Source organism: Wyeomyia smithii, chromosome 1 (genome assembly GCF_029784165.1).
Source record: "Wyeomyia smithii strain HCP4-BCI-WySm-NY-G18 chromosome 1, ASM2978416v1, whole genome shotgun sequence".
NCBI classification, from domain to species: domain Eukaryota; kingdom Metazoa; phylum Arthropoda; class Insecta; order Diptera; family Culicidae; genus Wyeomyia; species Wyeomyia smithii.
In genome coordinates this window covers 184,545,145-184,564,748 of record NC_073694.1, presented here as the reverse complement: position 1 = coordinate 184,564,748, position 19,604 = coordinate 184,545,145, and the positions used below count along the sequence as shown (strand labels likewise).

Sequence of the window (19,604 nt, the reverse complement as noted above, 5' to 3'; positions counted from 1 at the left end):
TGTCGATGCGAAGTACCCCCACCTGCCGTTGCGCTACTGACCGTGGCGAAACGTCAGCGAAACGGGACGGAGGAAAATCCTCTTGGCAGACGGAAAAGCGGAAACGTGTTCGCCAGTGTAACTAATTAAATAATCGAAGCTCCTGAATAAATAAATTAACTTACAAGTGCGTCAAAACTTACAACTAATAGTACGGTATTGTAAAAACTTAAATTACTAGTACGGTGCGAAAAATTGGTACGGTAAATTTAGTAGGGAAAGTTAAAACATATATAGTACGGAAAAAAATAGTCCTAAAACTAAAACCATAGGTGCTGCAGACGCTATGTAGAAGAGAAACAAATTGCGCTGAACATCGAACGATTATAATAAGTTTCTACACATAAAAACTCAGGGTTCCGATCCGATTTCTAAACTTTTGAAGGACACTAAAACGTAAGTTGCTTAACCTATCTGCAATATACACAAAACTATATACAATTAAAATAAAATTGAAAGCCATGCAAACATTACCTTATATTATACATCTATTATACAAACACAACTTAAAATTACATTTTGTATACATCAATTTCTTCTAATAGGAATTTTTTAACGTTAAAACGTTAAACGTTGAACATTGAATCGTAAGTCGTAGTACGTAGTTAATAAACGTTATAAAATTGGAAATTAGTCCTTTCTTTTCGTTGCAATTCGCAACAATGTGTTTTCACGTTATCGGGATGAATCATTTCAAGGCCACCACAATATTTTCAAAGAGTTATTTTATTGGTGTTAGATTGAAGTTTTTGACATAAACATATTATACAAAATAGTTTATCGTAATCAAGATTGGACATAAAACATCTAAAAACCAATGCATTACAAGCAACGATACTTTAAGGCAAAGTCAAGGGCAAACATATTGTCATTCCGATATTCCAAACGATTTGTCTTTTAAATTTGAACGTATCCAATACCCAAATCGTCATGAATTTGCAAGGTTGCAAGTATGTGTAATCAATTCAGAATTCCAATGCCTTCAAAGTTTCAAAATAATTAAATAAAGAAGAAAACAAAGACGAGATGAAGAAGGCCGGGTCAGGTAGTACTAATGAAAAGCACTCGAATAAAAGTTTACAAAGCAAATTTTTTTTCGTGGACATAAATATAGCTTATATATTAAACGAACGTTATTTTAATTCTCGACAAGATGTGAACTTTTCTCAAAGATAATTCTCTGACCGATTTTGGAGTCTAAACCCGATCGAACGATTATAACAAACGGGTAACACAAATATATCTGAATTTGATAGAAATAACCAAACCTGTAATATTCTTTTTTTTTTTTATTACTTCATTAAGGTGGCTTTCAGCCACAGGATGATTCACCACCATCTGTAATATTCTTGATATACCAGAATGATAAAAAGTACAGAATTGTATAAAATTCTGTTATCATACACTTCAAAAGTGTGTTCTTTTTAAAGCATATTTATAACAAAATTTGTTTTTCAAATAACAAAATATTGTAAATTATAACTAATTCTGACCTTTTTCTGCCTAAAACCTAAAATTTGTAATAATCAGTAAGAATTTTTTGATAGGAATTTTGATATTTGAACTATTAACGAGACCAATCTGATGTTTTTGACTGATCAGCAACCGAATACTTTGTAATGCGGAGCTCGCAGCATGGGTGTTAAAGAGTTCGCTTTGACAAGCGATTAGTTATAAGTCTAAATCTAAGTAGAACCAGAACGTTCTACACATGGGTTTAGGGTTAGGCTTGCCCCCTTCAGCCTTTTCACCCTTCACTTACGCTAAATTCCAGAAAAGTTACACACATTTGAATTATTATACTTCTCCAGGCAATTGTAGCTGTCAATACTTGGCAAAAGCATAAAGGAGAAATCAATGTGTAGAAATCTATCTCCTACCACGGTGACAAAGTACTTTCCTTTTCGAGATGAACTCGGTCTCTGGCGAGAACGATTGTAACACTTTCTTCATTTCTTTCCTAACTTACAGTTGCGACGTAGCCGGCTCCGTTATCGATTTATATAAGCTACTGAAATGTTGTACATTGAAGATGGTTAAATTAATCCCAAATTAGCCCTCTTCACTAGCTCAGTTTTCAATATCAAGCTCATTTTTAAGCCAAATATTTTGCCTCCCAGATGGTCTCAAGGTACGATGCTGGCCTAACAAGCCAGTTGTCGTATGTTCGTATCCCGGCTCGGGAGAGACAATTAGTGTCAGTAGTATCGTAGCACTAGCCCCGCGATTGTCCTGTATACTTAACAGTTGGCTGCGAAGCTCAATCAAACAGAAGGTCGAGTTCCGAAACGGAATGTAGCACCAAGGTTTTGCTTTTTTATTTTGCAAAAAAAGTTGCAAATGTATGAGACACGACTGCAAGGCTAACGTAGAAGTACGACAGTCTGTCTCATCCCAGTTCCAATTCATATCAGTACGCATTTTGCACGTCTGAACATTCGGAAGCACACCTGCAGATACCCCAATGAAGAGGCGTGCTCAGAAATGTACGGTCCTTTCGAGGGCCAAACATCGACTCGGATCACTACCTCGTGGTAGGCAAGATTCGCAACCGGCTGTTCAACGTATTTAAATCGAGATTAGCGAGGAAGATACGTCTGCAAGGTATACTTGGAAAGTTGATAGACGGATCGATGAACCAGCTGGAGTGAACCACGCATTGAGGGTGGTTCGATGCTGAGTATCTAGAGGTGACGGAACACGTTAGTAGCAACTAATCGTGTGACGCGTCAAATGCGGGAGAAATACCGGGAGGCAAAAGCTGCCCAGAAGAGGTTACGAGGCAGTATGAAACGAGAACACTACGATCACGTCCTCGCGGAGGTAGAGAATTGCTTCACCAGGCACGACACGAGTAGCTTATATAGAACGATTAACGGAATCAGAAACCAGGCCGTGCCAGTACCTGCCATTTGTAATTGAAAGGATCCTGATTACTGATAAATCGCAGGTTGAATCGGTGTTGAACGGTGAGGAAGGTAGGAAACTCGTCGAGGGTAACAGGATAGAATTTGGAAAGGACGGACAAGCTATGGACGCACCAATATTGGACGAGGTGAAGAGTGCTTGTAAAGTCCGTCCGTCCTAAATAACCACAAAGCCGCTGGGAAGGACGACTTACCGGCCGAACTTTTCAAAGTTGGGAGCGAGCGGCTGTGTAGTGCAATTCACCAGATTATCCTAAGGGTATGGTCTGATGAACAACTACCTACGGACTGGTTGAAGGACAGATATGCCCTATCTATAAGAAGGGACATAGGCTCGACTGTAGTAATTATGGAGGCATAACCCTCCTCAATTCCGCTTACAAAATTCTCTCCCGTATCCTGTTCCAGCGACTGAGGCCATTGCAGGAGGCCTTTGATGTAGAATACCAATGCGGTTTTCGAGTGGGGCGATCTACAACGGACCAGATGTTTACCTTGAGACAGATTCTCGACAAGTTTCGAGAACACAACTTGCAGACGCATCATCTGTTTATAGACTTTAAGGCGGAAACGCAACGAGCTTTGGCGAATAAAGCTAGAACATGGTTTCCCAACAAAACTAATTAAACTGTTACGTGCGACGCTTGACGGTTTCACATCATGCGTCAGGTCAGCGGGCGAATTTTCGGACGCGTTTGTGACGTTGGATGGTCTGAAGCAAGGTGACGGGCTCTCGAACTTGCTGTTCAATATAGCTTTGGAAGGTGCAATAAGAAGGGTGCAGAGGAGCGGCACCATCATCACTATGTCTCACATGCTTCTGGGCTTCGCGGACGACATTGATATAATTGGTGTTAACCGTAGAGCAGTTGAGGAGGCCTTTACGGCTCTCAAAAAGGGAAGCTGCGAGAATTGAACTCACCATAAACACTGCCAAAACGAAGTACATGGTGGCCGGCAGAGAGTGTGGTAGTTCTGCGGGTGTTGGTGCTGCGGTGGAGATACTTTCGAAGTGGTCGACGAATTTGTTTATCTTGGTACTCTCGTGACATGTGACAACGAGGTGAGCCGCGAGGTGAAGAGGCGGATTGCGGCGGCGAATAGGGCTTTTTACGGATTGCGTAGCCAGCTTAGGTCCCGCAGCCTACAGATCCGTACGAAATTTGCGCTCTATAAGACTCTGATCCCCGCCACCGGGAGCGCTCGACGGACATGAATCGTGGACGTGAAAGGAGGCCGATCGACGAGCGCTTGGGGTCTTCGAGCGTAGAAACCTGCGATCAATACTCGGAGGCAAACTAGAGAACGGGGTGTGGCGCAGGCGCATGAATCACGAGCTGTACGAAGTATACAAATACGCTGATATAGTCAAGCTGATGAAACACGGCAGGTTGCAGTGGGCTGGCCATGTAGCACGGATGGCGGATGAGCGACCGGCAAAGATAATATTTAGCAGAGAACCGGATAGAACCCGACAACTTCGAGGCAGACCGCGCACGCGCTGGATGTGTGCTGTCGACGAGGATGCCAGAGCAGCAGGTGTAAGGGGAGACTGGAGAGTAGCAGCCCAAGACCGAGTTTTGTGGAGACGTATTCTGGATTCGGCAGTAAAGTATGTAAAGGGCTATATAGCCAATCTAAACAGTGCAGACCGATGGCTACCAGACCACTAAAGCGGAAATTCAATTCAGCTCTTGTTTGCTGCTGATGCTTCTGTTTCAGAAGACAGATTGGAAATAAACGTGAGCCGCATGCCTGTGTTGCTTTTAAGCATGAAAATGAGACCATCTCTTTCGCGGGAACAGTTGGATGATTGATGAAACGACCAATCACATGGTAGCGATGAAGATGCGAGGTGTAAAGGCAATAATTGGTACATTATTGCAACATCGGTGTATGGAAAGCGTGCACATGGTTGGTTGAATGATATTGATTTCGAATTAAATTTGGACTTGTTGATTTTTTTTCGCTTATTTTTCGTCGGTTTAGTTCCGCCAACGCCAAGGGTTAAGCCCAGACCAGTTGGGGGTTGGTTGTGAGTGGATAACGCCGTTGGGATTCGACCCAAGCCACCAGCGTGGTTGGCGGAGATGTTACCAACTACGCTAGGCCCCTTCTCCCCATTCTGGACCAAATTGATGTGATATACAAAGAATCTCGTTGATAAATCACCCAATAATTCGAAATATACAGAAAATATAAAAATATTCTAATCTTTTTTTACTCTGAACGCAAGTTTTTCGTAAACTTTTAACATTGATTCTTGAGGGAACACAAACGAGGCTCTCTGGCACACTTCTCTGGAGCCGTGATTGCACATGCTTACATTCTATGTTCTTGAAGGTCGAAATTGGGAAAATTTCTAATATTTCCTACGTGACCTGCGGCAGTCTCAGTAGGGTGAAAATCAAATACTCTTCCGGTTTTGGGAAGCTAATATAATATAAGCTCTTCTCTTTTTACCTTCATTTTCGAAAGATGTTACTTTGGAGGCGTTTTTCCAAATGATCCGTTTTATGTGTCAAGATTTCATTGATAAATTATGAAACTATAGATCAAAAACTACAAAATCTTGTGTTCAAAACTTCCCAAAAATGAAATTCGAATTTTATGAAAGACAATCTTTTATCAATCTTTTTATGTTGGAAACTTTCAGCCAGCACCAATAGAAAACCTCTCTGAAAACAATGCGGCGGCTCTGAAGAAAATTAAAATAGTGATTGGGTCGATAAACGGCATCTGGATATTATCCTGGTTCCGGAAATACTTTTATTAGCTGGTTATCGGCCATCTTAGACTGTTTTCCAGAAACTGGAAGTTGCAACCATAAACTCAAAATTTTATCTGGGGTCGATAAGAGGTCTCTGGTTATCATCCCTTATATTATGTCTGGTTATCGTCCCTCATAACCAAATATTATTTATTCTTTCATTTATTTCGTCAAGCAAATGTAGACTACAGTTATAATAATACAATGTTTTCTTATATTCTATACATTATTTCCAGTAGTTAGTCGTTTTTCCTTTCTCCTAGAAAGGATTGCTATACTGCGAAAACGAAAGGTATGAAAGTGCTCCAGAGGGCCGAATGTCGCATATCATTCGACTCAACATCAATATCTCAGAAACTACCTAACCGATGTTAACAAAACTGATGTCAACGGGCTATCTTCAGAACCCTAAACTTTAAATTAAGATTAGACATATGGATCAAAAGTTATGTAAAGAAATGTTTTCCAGAGGCTGTTTAAACTCACTCACTTTTCTCAGAGATGGCTGGACCGATATTCATAAAATTAGTCTCGAATGAAAGGCCTAGTTGTCCCATAGGTTGTTATTGAATTTCATTGTAATCGGTTAGTAACTTTGTCCATTATTTATAAAAATGTCAAATCACGTTATAAAAGCAAAGCATATGCCAAAGACTGCTTAAACTCACTCACTTTTCTCAGAAATGGTTAGAGATTAGTTTAAAATGGAAGGTATAATGGCCTCATAACACCTTATTGCACATAGTTGGATTCAATTGACCAAAGAAACTTGTCTTTAAAACCATCATAATGTTCAAACATGTGGTTTAAAAGTAATGGAAAGCAAAATAGCTCGGAGACTGTTAAAAACTATAGCAACAATCAAAATATGTGGCCTCAACATTTTTCAAATTTGATGTTATACTATAACCAGATTAGGCAGAATTTGGCCATTTTAGGATGTATTCCGGCAACCAGTGAAGTAGTCAGGGAGACTGCGGGTTCGAGTCCCATCTGGATGCAGTATATTTTTCCCAATCTGAATCATATTTTCAATTCGCTTATTTTTCGCTTCCCCGGCTGCACACACTGTCTGCCTTTAATGAACTTGAATCTTAACTGGTAGGCATGATTCAGACTGGCTTTGGTCTCGATCACACAGGTTTATAAGAGTTATCAGCGTCAGCTGACTTTCCTGTGTGTGATGAGACATTCTTTTCAGTCGCATGAACAATGTCTGGACAGCAGTGTGTGTAGTGAGCTGAAATTTTCAAGGTGTTTTTTTTTTTTTCAAATTGGAGTGTTGTGTTATTCTAGTTTAACAAATAATAAGTTCACCGCTAGGTGGATTAATTAGGGTTTTTGATTTGATTTCTGCCCATAGTGATGTCGATATTTTCGCAGTGCTGATTATAGTGACGCATCATGCGATTTATTGGGCCATTTTTTGAGTAGTTAAATCTGTGGGAGTTTTCGAAAATATTTTACGATTTCTTAACCCTCAAGTGCCCAATGCCGCCATTTTGCGGGCTTCAGTCGAAGTTCCGAAAAGCTTCAATAAATACTCAAAAAGTGTTTATAATGGTTTATGGTGATTTTATCGAAGTCCGTTTAGAAATTAATTTGGGCACTAGAGGGTTAATTGACGACTGGATGCATAAAAATTTAGTTGCGATAATAATTTAGAATATTGCACGCGTTGAGAAATAATGTCATTGATAAAATAAAGCATTGAAAGTTCGCGGCATTTTTTAATTGCTTGTATGTCTATACTGTAATGCAGCGTGCTTCATATGATGGTAAGGGAAATGCTGTCCAATTTAGCTTACGAAGCGCGTACAAGAGAAATTGTTTTTAGACAGACTCAATGCGTTCTTCATGTGTTACAATATAGGGATTCCATACGATGCTACAGTATTCCAGAATTGGTCGGACGTATGTAATATATAATAGTTTGATTGTATATGGGTCTTGAAAATTGTGGCCGAAGCGTTTTATGAAGCCCAGCATACTATTTGCTTTGTTGATTATTGTATTATAATGTTCAATGAATGTAAGTTTGAAGTCTGAAACTACGCCTAGGTCCCTTACGATTTTGCATTTTTCTACTCTTTGATTTACTAAGAAAATGTCTGTTGGTGGTGTTACTGTTTTTCTGCTGAAGGCTATTGAATTACATTTTTTAATGTTGAGTTGTAATAGACTTTTGTTGCACCAAGTGTAGAATACATTAATTTCATTCTGGAATATTTCTAAGTCTTCTGTATTAATTATTTCTATGAAGAGCTTCATGTCGCAGCATATACAAGCACATGTATTGATTTAAGAAGAAACGTATCATATAAAAAGAGAGGGCCCAGGTGAGATTCTTGAGGAACCCCAGAAGTTACTTGTATTGGGTTTGAAAAAGAATTCTGAAAGCGAACTATTTATGTTCGTTTTGTTGAGTATGACTGCAGCCATCCAAAAAAAATTTTTTTCCATTCCATATTTTTCGAGCTTGAAGAGCAATAAGGGTATATCGATTCTGATTTGGCTGTTTTCTCGAAACCGAAGGGCACCATCTTGAACTTGACACCTGGAGGTGATTTCCGGTGCCTGGGTATCATTCTATTTTCGGAAATACTAGTATTAGGTGGTACGTGACCATTTTTGGTTGTTTTCCGAAAACTACCATTTTGAATGTGAATAAATGGCGTCTGGAGTTGGTTTTCGGCTTTAAAATTCTCAGTAGAGCAATACTTGACTATTTTTGTGACGCTCTGGGTGTTTTCGGCGTTCCAAATTACACCCCAATCCAAGAATGTTGTAGTAAGACGTTATTCTACGTCAAAACAAAAAATGCAATAGAATGTTAGATACAGCTTAAAATAAAATTCTTTGTAACAATTTTAAAACCTCTAAAGCACGTCGAATGAAAGCTTTACACACAAATTAACATATGTGTATTGAGAAAAAAATTGTAATATTATCTATAACTACTAGTCTTCAAGAATCTTTCTAATCTTCCATGTATTGGCACAATTGTTATGGTAAATGGAATAGGGTTCAATGTGTTTCGTCTTCAACCGTTCATTTCAGACGCAATGTCTAGCAACGAAACACTACTCGTGTTTACCATGTAAACGACTGTCGTATGTAGCACAGATGTCGTTCTGATGAGATCTAGTAAACCGAAAGATGGGGTAAAGCTCCAGGCCTGATGTGTATTCACCTATTGTTCTCACCAATTGTCATGGTGATACGAAATTTGGTTAAACTAGTTGTTCTAAGGTGAACAATAACCAACGCATGCTAACTGATTCATGTCGTCTTTGAATCATCAGTATATAATCCGATGTGAATGGTGCAAGTAGAACTGTCATATTGTGATGAGTCAAAGACGAGAAGCATCAGATATCTACTGGTGAGGTAATCATTCAGGTCGTATTCATACCAATGGTTTATAAAAACGAAATAAATTTTCTCAAACTGAGTCATAATTCGAGTATGTTACTGGATCGATACTGAATACATAACTTAATAGACATTCAATCAATATTCAAAAAATTCGAATTATTAAAAAGGAGAATATAAAATGACAATAACAAAAAAACTCCAGTTCTTTTGAAAAATATTGTTTGTACCCAGTTTCTCACATCTGCTAATCAAAAGCACAGCCAATTATGTTCACTTTTGCCCCACTGTGCACCACTGATTACACCGTGCATAGATCGCGCTTTTTCAATTACATATCAATCAGTAAGCGGCGCACCTTCCAGTGGGAACGCAGCTCGTAAAAGTACGTACGTTTATTCAATTATCGCGTCGTGCAACACGCCTCGGTCATAGCCCCAGTGAAAGTGACATCAAATAAAATTATAAATCAAACGGTGTGAAGTGATTCGATAGCATAACTAATGCCAATTGCTTGATAGTGATATTCATAATAACTAGTGCTATCCGTTACACCTCTATTCGATTGATGATTGAATAATTCGTGTGAAAATAAAATAATAAACCGAAAACATATACCGAACGCAAGCTTCCTGTAAGTGCTGTAAATTCTATGAAGTGAAGCTGAGTCAGACAGAATGACTCCTAGCTGGCGGGCCTACACATAATGCGAGTAATAGGTAGTATATATGACGGTATACTATTAGCCTTACCTGGCATGTCATTCAATTTCCCATTCAATAAATCATTGAACATGAACTCCAAAAGCAGCGCTCGAATTAGAGCAAAGCACCTGTTCCCTGCTGATTAGCAAAATTGGGCGGCTTCTCTCTGGCGTCTTATACACATTCAAATCCATGTCACGTGTTCCCGCATAGATAAAGGGGCACCGATAAGCTTCCGTGCTTACCGATCGCTAATCAGACTGCGATAAAGCATGGTTTAATTAAACTGCTGACGAACGGCGAAAGGCGGTGATGAAATTGGCTACCCTGGAAGGTAAACAGAATGGACACGATCCGGCAGCGTGACGCTTCCCAAATACCGGGAATGACAAACAAACCTGACAACGGTGCGTGGTAGATCCGCTTCTTCAAACAAGCAACTTTGGCAATCATTTGCTGCTTGTATACCTATATCAAGTTCCATTGTTGACGAGTTTCGCGCCAACTCGTTAACGGAATTGGTCGCACGCTTTCAATATTTAACGGCGCATTGTAGGTGTGCAGATGTCGTCTTGAGTTTCAAGAACAGTTAAATTCAATTTTATATTATGACAAAATTATAACTGTGAACAATAGTCATCGTGAACCTACACTTGGTAAATTTTATCATTGAACAGATTCAGTTACAAACTTGACAACCCAAAACCAAAAAACGACCGCTTTATCAAATATATGCTCGAGGATAAATATAATTTCATAACGTAACGTGTTGTACGTTCGGACTGCGGAGCGCAGGATACAACGAAGCAGAAAACTCAATTCGCTCCGAACCACGACAAATGAATTGTGAAAATAGTTACATAGCGCATTTCTCTGCCAGCTTCGGTCCGCACTGCTGCTACTTTGGGCTAGGAAACTGAAGCAGCACTCGGATCCAGCTGAACAAAAAAAAATCCAACTTGCTGAAAATTGAATATTCAGATAAAATTGAAAAACAAATACTGCTGCCCATCGTGCACTCGTCGGTGAAATTCCACATTTCGAAAACTCAATTCCGACGCACAAACTATTCCGCAACTTCGGACAAATTTGCTAATAGTTCCTAACGTGTTTGCTTAGCCCTGCTCTCGTACTCTGATTCTGGCCGCTCTCTCTCTCGTCGATTTGCAAATAAAATACTATTTTAAGTTACCTCGTAGCAAATTTGGCTCTAACCACGTTCCAAAGTTTCCCCGATTCGACCGCGCGCGGAGGAAGCATACCAGGAGTGTTGAATTTTTAAATTATGCTCATGTACGGACAGACGCCAGCACAATGAAACATCGCCCACCGGATAAAAAAGTGAATTACCAATCAAACTACTTCCAGGAAGTAATTGGTTTTCCGACGACAGCCAGGTCCTAGTGGCGTCCATTAGTCATGGATCGTTTTTCCACAAACGTACCTGTCATCACATAAGTTGGTCCTCCTCATCGAATATCAATATAACATGTTCAAAGAGTGCCAGCTTGTTTCACACTCTCCTTTTTCGTAACAGTTCAGTCACGATTTGGTTCATCAGTTGCCCCGTTGTGCTGTACATAAATTGAAATTATGTGCTAATTGATAAGGAAGAAAAAGTTCAACTTGGTTTGGCTTGTTTCCATTTCTAAGCCGGAAGACGAACACCCACAGGCAGGCTATCAGTTGTGGTAGAATGATCCGAATTCGTTTTGAATGTAAAACTGAAACAGTCGTCATCTAGTTCGTAGCAAGCTGTCCGGTCAAAAAGTCGAACCAAGTGCGGTTGAACCAGTTTATCGAACGATGAATGAGTAGATTTTATTCAGTGGAGCAAATTAATTCATTATTGCATTTATTGGACGTTCGTTCGAATGTTTTTCACTTGTCGAGGCAATCGAGAAGTCGTACGTTCGGGGGGTTTTACAAGAAGTTATTATGCGCTCGTAGAAAGCAGGTTAGTAAACGGTCAACACTTTCATTTAATTTGCTTGTAGTTGCGCACACAGTACAAATGGTAGAATAACATTCGCGCAACATGTTGTTACGTATTATCACAGACTAACAGACGTAACACTGGAACCATGCTCCATCGCCACAAAAAAACGATCATTTAAAATTTCCAATCGAATAACAGTCATCGCGCGACAACACCGCCTGGGGCGCTGTCAAGCAGTCTCATACACAAATCGACAACGCTCGCGCTGATGTCGAAATACATGACGCAGCGGGAACACGACAGCAGATAGTGCTAGTGTTGCTAACGTAAAGTACTGCAATCATCCGAACGATGATTTTATTGAAGATTTGTTCGAGGTGTCATGTCTGTTAGTCTGTGGTCTACTTAATTATGTTTCTGTTCAGAAATATTATAACAAGATCATTGATTGGATTAAAAAAAAATCATCAATTTTTGCTACCATATTTATCACTCCCTTCTTCCACAATTGTTCTTCATATTCTTGGAAAAACGTGTTACTTTCTTCGAAAGTTTGAACAAAAAAAAAACAAACATTTCCACCACGGCAAGAAGCTGTAAAATAAATATGGGAGTTCGGCACAATAAAAGGATCTCTTCTTGACTGGTATCATTATCTGGTATATGAGGAGCCTGCAAAAAAACATCGTAGTGAAATCTGAAATATTTCTCCAGCGAGATAATAAACTGAGGTGAGCTTCCTCACGCGAAAGGACATTACGCATAATAACTTCACAACATAGCTCGCTGCAGTGCTATTACAGTGAGTCTCTTGGCTTCTACGAGAAAACTAAAGTTGGCTCTGTTGTATCATTTCCGCAGTGCGCACTGCGGTGTTTTTCTGTCTCACTAGAGTGATTCACCACTAGGGTGTCCCAAACATAACGTTTTGTCGAATATTCTGGGGGCTCAACCGGAAAATGTTTAGTCGTTGTTGAGTTTTATGAAAAAAATCAATTTTTCATGTTTTTTTTTTTTTTTTTGTATACTAAATTGTTTTTATCACTTAAAAATCTTGTGAAACCGAACCCAAATATATTTTTTGCGCATTCTCCGGAATCCAAAATAACAGAAAAAAATTATTACGACTTGTTGTGGCTCAAATTTCAATGTTACAAATTTTTTAACTCTTCTGAAAAATCTTAATTTTGGTGTTTTCTGAAATTAAACCTTAAAAAAGCGGACCAAACTTTACGCTAGCAACCATAATACACCAAAGATGGGAAATTTTATGAGGAAAAACTTCTTTGAAGACACAAAAATCCTATCTTGAATCGTTGTTGAGCTATTCGAGTTTTTCTATGGAAAGAATATCGTAAAATAGGATAATCTTTAATGTGTGCAACATCGAGTCAACTTATCAACGAAAACGTCATATAACCACCGCCTACTAGGTTTGATTTTTAGTTCAGGCAAGATATTATTGTGGATAAGTGAAGTCAGTTCTCAGTACTATTTATTCGAATCCTCTGTTTTTATTATATGTAGGGGGATTAGGGGCATAATGAGCACTTGGGGCAAAATGGGCACCCCTCTTTTATGTGAAACTACGCATTTTTCAATACAATATGGTATGTAGAACTCTTCCGTAGTTACTACAGTATCTCTTTACGTGGAACAAAAGTGGTTTGTCTGTTTAAAATATGGAAATATATTGAAAAAATCAACTTGGTTCCCAGATATTGGAAAAATTATTATTATTGCGCACTACAAAATAAACTTCTACGGTCGTTTAAATAGCTCAATCAAGTATGTAGACACATCAATATGACGTATGGGTCGTACCCCGAATTTCACCATCAATGAAGTTTTGATTTTAAGCTATAATTAGTATTAAAATCTCATGTTAATTTTAACTAATTCGATAGGGGCGAAATGGTCACCTTTAGGTGGGGTGAAATGAACACATCCGTCATATAAACTTACCTGAAATTCATCTTAGTAGACTTGTGAGTTTGTCTGTTTCCATAGTCAGTGTTTGTTTACAGTGATGGTGCGAACATATATTAGAAAATCTTTGAGACCGAATCGGCCAGAAAAAGGCACTGCAGGTAGAATTGGCCACCATAAGGCGCGACGGGACATTCACGAAACAAGCCGCCAAGTATCACGGCATCCCGCGACAAACGTTGGCCCATTAGTTGTACTTCTACACAGTTTCAAGATATGTTCTATAAGAGTGCTCATTATACCCCGTGGGTGCTCATTATGCCCCAGTGGGGTGCTCATTGTGCCCCACACATCGACTGATTGCTAGTTTTTAATGCATGAATCTAATTTGTGTTTTTCACCATTATACGATAAACTTTTCAATTTGTGAATAGTGTACCTTTAATTATAGATAGTTAATTCAAGTTTTGCACTGAAGACAGCTTAAAATTTTTGTCGTTTTCCATGCTTAAATCAGCAACCAAGTTAGGGTGCTCATTATGCCCCTATTTCCCCTAGTAACTTTCAGATGCAGAGAATCAACTTTTCAAGTTCACAAATCAATAAAAATATCATTTATCCAATTGTTCGATTATTTCAGCTGTTTATTTACGTTATAAATGAATTATTACTAACATTATTCAAATAGTCAACAACAGACGCCTTGACCGAGTTGTTTTGATATTTACGGTTCTTTAGCCACGGTTAACAAAACTTGATGTGGTCTTATGTGGCTTGAAATTGCTTTACTGATCCTGTAGATATTTCCTTTGTAGTGTCGAGGCATTTAAGTCTTGAAGTAAAATAACAAGCAGTTATATACGTAGCGGTTTTACCCCATGTATAGTGGGCGACTTTACCCCCAGTGGAACATTTTCATACTCCACCGAAAAAGTAGTCAAAATGACAGGATTACTCACGGCCTTCGATATTTCCGAAAGAAGACAGGTTCAGGCAAGCGGTTGAACGAATATTCATGAATAAAACAATAGATTTTTAGACAGAAAAACCTCCAGTCCCGTTGCCGCAAAACAATAGCGCATTGACTGGTTGCCAGCTGAAAGGCTTTTTTTTATTCTCGCTTATTTTCCGTCGGTCTAGTTCCACCACTGTTGTTTGTGCCAATCACCGACGCTAGCTGAAAGGTTGTTTTTGATTATTTCTGTGACCGTTCGCGCACTATCAAAAAGAAAGGTGTGCAAAATGTTATGTAATTATACTGTAATGTAATAGACATGTTAAAGAAATTTTTCAGTTATTATATAACTTGGTAGTAAAACTACGGTGGGCGGTCTTACCCTGTTTACCCCTACAGCACGGGTATCTTGCTCATTTCATTAAGCGACGAGACCTTGCGCGTCGCAATACGAACCGAAAGAGAAGCGAAAAAGCAATCAGCAAATTGTATGTGACGTGTCTAGTCTTGTCGCACGTACATGGAAATTCTACGAGCGAGAGAGAAATTTCTGAGGGAGAGAATTTTTGAGAAAAAAGCGCGTGCACAGGATGACAAATAATAATTATTCACAATTTACAAGTGTTGCCACGAAAAATCAGCAACGCTTTTGTGGCTATGTTGATTACAAAATGTTGTGAACAAAATTTTGTTTCGTTATATTTTTACAAATCATTCAATGGTACTTTCAAATGACCATGCTCCATCGAGATCGATCGAGCATTATAGCTATATAAATCTAGTGAGTTCACCACAAGTTGTTGTTCGCTGCTTGCACTGCTCCATGAGTAGCAGTCACTAATACACTCGATGTGAGAAATAAAGTGTCGATATATGATACATATTCTGATTTCAATCTGTGTCAATGTATTCGCAGTACAACTGTTGCGTTATCCTTTTCACACTTTTGCGTGTAGTAAAACTCGAATAGCTCAACAACGATTCAAGATAGGATTTTTGTGTCTTCTAGGAAGTTTTTCCTCATGAAATTTCCCATCCCATATGGTATAGTATGGTTGCTAGCGTAAAAATTTGGTCCGCTTTTTAAAGGTCTAATTTCAGAAAACAGCAAAATTAAGAATTTTTAGAAGAGCTAAAATGTTTGTAACAATGAAGTTTGAGCCAGAACAAGCCGAAATATTTTTTTCTATTAGTTTGGACTCCGTAGAATGCGCAAAAAACATATTTGGGTTCGGTTTTACAGGATTTTTAAGTGACAAAATCAATTTAAAATAAAAAAACCTAAATTAATCCACCTAGCGGTGAGACCCAGTCTTTCTCCTTCGAACTTATAATTTGTTAAAATAGATTTACTCCAACACTTACAAATTACACCTTGATCAGGCTTTCAAATACACCAACTCTTTTATCATTTTCGCCTGATGAAATAATATGCCAGAGCGATCAAGTTAGCTGATGAAAATATCGCAATCGTTCGCTGGGGAAAACTGTTTGGTGCTCAATGTCCTACTGTGCTGTTTCGCTATTATCATGGGCGCAACTACGGGGGGGCTAGGGGGGGGGGCTGAAGCCCCCCCTAGAACGTGTTTAGCCCCCCCTAGAATTTCCCAGAGAATGATTGTATTCAATATATATAAATTCCATACTACTTATCAGAGCATCAAAATCAACACAAATTGAGGTGTCGTCATTCATTGGCTAAGAACTAGTTCTGCACCCAGGATCGATTCTCAACCCTTGCTCTCTTACTCACTTTACCAGTCAGACGAGAGCTGTAGTAACTCGTGCTGTATCAAGAAGTCGCCAGTTTACTCGGTTTTGGGCTGTGTTTCACCAGTTCCCCAGACGTCTCATCACTCGCAAGTCTCTTTCGATCTAGTCGAGCCATCATGCACGCTGCGCCCCTTAATTTCTTGTGCCGGTAGGGTTGCTGAAAAGAAGTGATTTCACATGGTTGTCGTCCGGCATTCTTAAGATGTGACCGGCCCACCGCAACCTATTGTCTTTCGCCAGGTGTGCAATGGGGTTCTCTCCAAGCAGCGATTGTAACTCATGGTTCATGCGCTGTAGCCATTATCCGTCGTCCGCTTGTGCTCCTCCGTAGATAGTCACCTTCTGTTCGCCGATAGGCACCTTCTGTTCGAAAATATCAAAAGGACTTCCATAGAGGACTACCGGTTATCAGGGTTTTGTAGTTTTTTGTATCGAAGTGGTCATGTCCGATCATCACCGTGATTGGTGCGTACGTTTGTAATGTCTGAGAAGAACGGGCCGTCGTTGAGACTGTGGTCAATTTGTTTTGCTGTACGTTGGTAGAGGAAAGAAGTGACTTTGGCTGTGCGGGCCGATAACCGGCTTATATATAACGCTTCTTTCCCTGCATCAGGTCTTCCTTGGTGAGGGCAGTGCACATCGGGAATAGTGTAGTTGTGGAACCGGCTCTTAATTCTCAACAAACACAACCTGTCGCTGATTGCCTGCCGCTTTGGTGGTACTGTGCCTTGCGGCGTCAAATCCACTGTACCTTCTCTCCTTTCAGGCAAAGCTCCTGGAGCGCGATGATGTCGAAGTGGCGGGGTTCTAGCTGATCCAGCAGAATTCGGTCGACATCCGGGTCGTTAAGCGATCTACTGTTACATGTACTGAGCTTCTAATCGTCGTCCTTATTTCGTCGGCTGGGTCATTGCCGATTGTTCCGGTTCGTTTTGAATTCTTGATTCTCCGTAGTATGTTTATTTTAGTATGCTGCCTCACTAGGGCTGCGATACCTAGTCTCGCGACGGAGCTGCCGCCATGGATGTAGCTGGCGAGACACCGCATTTCATAGTTCAACCATCCGGTCCGGATCAGTCGCTGTTTGAGCCGCCCCTAGCCTGTGGGGTAGACGCGCAGACAAGCTGCTCTCTAGGAGAACAACTACCCCACCGGTTTACCGGTTTTTCCTTGGTTGCTCGTATCCCAGTTGGTACCACGTGGAGGTAGGAATAGGGCAATATGCCTTGAACCACACTGGGGTCTATTTTCTTCTAACTAGTACGGGTGAACTGTTAAAAAGCACTGCCCAGCCGTTTACCAAATCTAGCTCTCCTCAATATCGAATCATTGTTGCTGAAAGAGCTTGGCGTTGACGATGTGTTCAAGATATTCAGTACATCTTCGGAGATTCTAACCCGAAGTGATTTTTTTCTGCTTTTACGATACTATTTTAAGCGTTATTAAATAAGCATATTCAAACTCTTTTTTCTCTTATTTAAGTGATATACATGAAAACTAGCCCCCCCTAGAAATTTTCCTTAGTTGCGCCCATGGCTATTATATATTTGCTCTTTTTGAACGGAGGTAGGAAGAATCGATCAGAGTAACATCTGATAACAATTTGTGTCGATCGGACGGATAGGCTCTGCTCACAAGTGTGTAGTGTCATTTTTTTTGCTCTGCCAGCTACTGTGCTAACCATGATGCAATGTAATCTGGTTTTGTGATTTCGCGTTGACGGCGTTTCTGATATTTGTTTAGTTTTTACAAGCGAACAAGAAAGAAGGAAATATTTTTGTTCATCACCCACATTTTGATAACTACATATGAAAGTTCGCGTAGATGCGAACAGTCTTCAAAATCTCTTTTAACACCGTCAACGCGAAACGTTATAACATCAATCTTCACTAGTAGCCAAGCTATGCCAGCTGCATTATTTAGACAAAGCAAACGAGATCCTACGACACCCGAGAGCAATTTCATTCTATAAAGGATTCGTTCGGAACCACAATTAGATTTTAAATTTTTACTCCGTCGAGTAACTAAAATCTGTGCTCACTTAATCGGAGATGTGTAAGTTATCGTTTTCACTGTGCACCATGAATCACAGTGCTCTTTTTTGCATTGCGTTTATAAAAGTTCGTGGTTGTGAAAATGGCTACCTTTGTTTTTTTTTCGTAAGAGCTGTATCAAATCAACCAAAACTATGAGTTGCATGCATATGCAACACGTGTTTACTGCCTACTGGTATCAAGAGCAATATTTTACATCTACACATTTCAACGAAGAGGAGTATTCAGAAGCCTGACCTTGATTATTTCTGCTGGATTTGTTATTCATTCTAAACAACAAATTTTTGGTAGCCAACAGCACAACTATACCGAACATTTAAAATTTAACATATCATCAGCTTCGTTCAACACTGGCACAACTCAAAATTTTGCATTTTTGAGTTTTTGATGGCAAACGATGCCAAATACTGTTAAACTTAACATCACACGAAATCCCATTTCGAAAATCACAAAAATTCCAGAGTTATGAGTAGAAGTGCCTTTGCTGCACAAAGCGAAATTTCTCCATAAAGTTAGTAAAAATAAGGTTTTAACTTGGACAACGTGAGCACGTGATATGTGCAGAATAGACCCAAAGGTGTTAAATAAGGATTGGTAATCTTGAACTTCAAAGTTTTCTTGAAAATCGAAAACTAAATTTTCGACGCAAATTTTCAAACGCGTTTCTCGAAACTATGTTTTTTGAGTTGTGCCAGTGTTGCACGAAACCGACGTTATGAATATAAATTAACACATATACATGCAAAACTCTTTGAACTATATGATGCGATTTTGTTTTTAATTGTGGTATAATTGATTTGTACTCATATACTGCCTATAAATATTCAGATTCTTTAAGTCAACGTTAGTCAGTAGATTTCCAATAATGTATAATTAAATGTTGTTCCTTATATATTGATTTCAATGATCTTATCAGTGAAATTGTAATTCTTTAACGCAGTTTATATTACTGATTTATATATTCTTCTCAAAAGACTTCCCGAAAGCTCTTTAAGTTTCTTGGTGATAATTTTTAACAGATGCTTTGAATTAGAATATTTTCCCTCAAAATGGAAAAAGTCACTCCAATTTTAAAACCTAAAAAAAAATTCAGCTGAAGCATCAAGTTATCGTCCAATTAGTTGACTCTCTTCTATAGG

The 19,604-nt window shown here is 39.3% G+C and overlaps 2 protein-coding genes across 10 annotated transcripts in view; one reads left to right on the top strand and one right to left on the bottom strand.

Moving 5' to 3' along the window:
* LOC129721020 (FERM domain-containing protein 8) overlaps positions 1–19,604 on the bottom strand; it is a 147,929-nt gene that overhangs the window by 26,173 nt on the left and 102,152 nt on the right. The window lies entirely within an intron of this gene.
* LOC129721081 (5-hydroxytryptamine receptor 1A-like) overlaps positions 9,472–19,604 on the top strand; it is a 31,403-nt gene continuing 21,270 nt past the window's right edge. The window contains exon 1 of one of the 2 annotated variants that reach the window (XM_055673215.1): positions 9,472–9,830. The gene's annotated coding sequence lies outside the window, so the exon portion shown is untranslated. Of the gene's footprint in view, positions 9,831–11,666; positions 11,773–19,604 lie in introns of those variants that run through there. The other variant, XM_055673223.1, reaches the window with a different exon arrangement.